The sequence below is a fragment of the Etheostoma cragini genome, chromosome 7, assembly GCF_013103735.1.
Source record: "Etheostoma cragini isolate CJK2018 chromosome 7, CSU_Ecrag_1.0, whole genome shotgun sequence".
Classification (NCBI taxonomy): Eukaryota; Metazoa; Chordata; class Actinopteri; order Perciformes; family Percidae; genus Etheostoma; species Etheostoma cragini.
The window spans coordinates 26,967,948-26,970,390 of record NC_048413.1 but is presented as its reverse complement, the minus strand read 5'-3'; the positions used below and the strand labels follow the sequence as shown (position 1 = coordinate 26,970,390).

Sequence of the window (2,443 nt, the reverse complement as noted above, 5' to 3'; positions counted from 1 at the left end):
CTTTTCCCGCCCAGAGAATTTGCCCCCCCCCCAAGAGAGAGAGAGAGACATCTTGGCTTTGAAACTATCAAAGTGGCAGTTTAAGACCAAACACCCTCAAAACTCGGTGTAAAAAACAAAACGTAGCAGTGTAACATGTAGCCGGAGTGCTTCATTATGACAGGTCATGGCAGGCTTTGAGGAGTGGGACTTTGTGGAAATACTGTAAAAAGATATGTAACTGTCATTGTGGATTTATAATTAACCAAGAAGCCTTTTCTATTAACTTTGTACAGTTTTAAAAAAAAGTTACTGTTATATTTATGAAAATACTAACGCAATATTTATGTTTTTAGGGCCATTGTGCAAATAAATTCACTACTTTAAGTGAGCTGTTGTATTTGAATCTTTATGGAGAAAATTATGAGATTTTACTTTGCAACCAGACTGTTGAGCTCTACATGTGGTCTAATGTATTGTAGTGGGTATATTGTACTGTATATTGGCCACAATCTGCCTTTTTTTGGGGGGAGGGGCATATCATAGTGGGGGGTCTGGGTCCCAGGGCAGTTTTAGGCAACGACTTTATTTGCTGTATTCTTATACACCATTTGCTCCCATTTACGGTGGAAATACCTTTATTTAGCATATGCCAAGAAGGAAAAAGGGATGACAATTCAAAATTAACTACACATATGATGGAAAGTAAGTTGTAGTCTGTCATTGAGAAATGTTTAAGTGGGTATATGGAAATCCTGGAGCTTTCTTAGAGAGTATAACGCTAATAATACCTGCATATCACGTAGACTACACCGCTGGTTGTAGCAGATTATACTTTAAAGATAGTAAACGGGCCAATATTACTATATTTTGGCCTTAATAAGAACAAATATTGTCTCCATGAGTCACTGTCATTTTAAATTATATTAACTAGATAAGTTTGGATAAAGTACAACATTTACAAATTATATACAAGTTTTATCATTTAAACATAAGAGCCTTTCAGACAAGAATAAATGATTTTACAAGTAAATAAAGCAGAACAAATACTGTAGGTATTACAAATATATATTTTACATATTGTGTGTCGCTCTGCTTAGGTCGTTTTTTTTAGTTTTCTCATTATGACCATTAAAAGCGTTTTGTCTCAACGTTTTATGGTTTTATGTTTTTGGTCACTATTTTCAACATTTTCCCCTATTTTCCCAACGTCTTTGCTCTCTATTTTGACGTTTATGGCACTTTTTAAAAATTTTCCCCTTTTGTCCTAACGTCATTGTCCGTTATTTTGACATTTATGGCACTATTTTCAACATTTTCCCGTTTTTTACCAACGTCTTTGTCCGTTTTGGCCGTTATTTTGACGTTTTGTCGACGTTCATGATACTATTTTTGACGTTTTAACCAACATTTTTGCCACTTTACCAACGTTTTGTCTCTTTTTCGACATTTTTGACGCTTCTTCCGTTGTATTTGAAGTTTGTTTTCTGTAATTTTCGTGGCTTTTTCCAACATTTTTTAAGCATAATTCAACGTCCCATATTTCGGATACAAAAAGAAAAACATTGAAAACAGGTCAACTTTGACCCGATGACATCAAACACACAAAGCTGATTTACATTTGTTTAGTCGATGCTTTTATTCTGAAGAGCACGACCCGGAAATCCTGTTAACTTTTGCGTTGACGTGACAACGGTCAAACAAATTGGATTCTTTAAAACTGGATACGAGCGTTTCATCAAGGTATGTAAAATAATATAGGGCATTTTTTTTTTAATGTACGGCTGGCATGTTGTTTGTCATTATTTAGCTAAATCGATGTTATATGGAAACCGTAACGTCAATCTTTCATTTCGTTTGTATTTGTAATTGTAGCTAACGTTAGCGTTAACTGCTAACTAGCTAGTGACGCTAACTAGCTAGGAACGCTAAGTAGCTAGTAATGCTAGCTAGCTAACAGTGAATATCTGGGCAAATGGTGTCTGTTAAAAACACAAATGGACGTCAAGAACGACACAGCTACATTATATTATAGATAGAGAAGCATCAACTTTGTGTTTGGCTTTATTTAAACTAACCCATTTAAAAGGAGGGGCGAACTTTAGTGTCGGTTTCCACTCAAGTTTGTTATGTTGTTGAACGACTTTATTTCACCGAACTATTAATTAAAGTCGTCACACGTTAGCTAGCTAACTGTAGTGAAGTCTTTACATCTCGGCTCCACCAGTTAGTTTAATGTTTGACATTCGTCGCCCATGTTAAAGTTTCGATTCCCCCCAGTTTTAGGGGACGTTGAGAGCTGATTTCGATTGGATGACGTTTCACAGTATCGATCGATTCAACATCAGAACGATATCAGTTGATGACGTAAAGAACGGAACTATATAGGTCTATATAAAAGACTTCAGATACAGTATTAGGGACCACTAAGGTCTATATAAAAGACTTCAGATACAGTATTAGG

The 2,443-nt window shown here is 35.6% G+C and overlaps 2 protein-coding genes across 3 annotated transcripts in view; one reads left to right on the top strand and one right to left on the bottom strand.

Annotated features, from left to right (window-relative positions):
- LOC117948272 (DENN domain-containing protein 2D-like) overlaps positions 1 to 2,443 on the bottom strand; it is a 30,585-nt gene that overhangs the window by 26,844 nt on the left and 1,298 nt on the right. The gene's annotated exons all lie outside the window — the stretch shown is intronic.
- The window catches only part of si:dkeyp-110g5.4 (uncharacterized protein LOC561637 homolog), an 18,428-nt gene continuing 17,563 nt past the window's right edge, over positions 1,579 to 2,443 (top strand). For both annotated transcript variants that reach the window (XM_034875848.1, XM_034875849.1), the window contains exon 1: positions 1,579 to 1,722. The gene's annotated coding sequence lies outside the window, so the exon portion shown is untranslated. The remainder of the gene's footprint in view (positions 1,723 to 2,443) is intronic.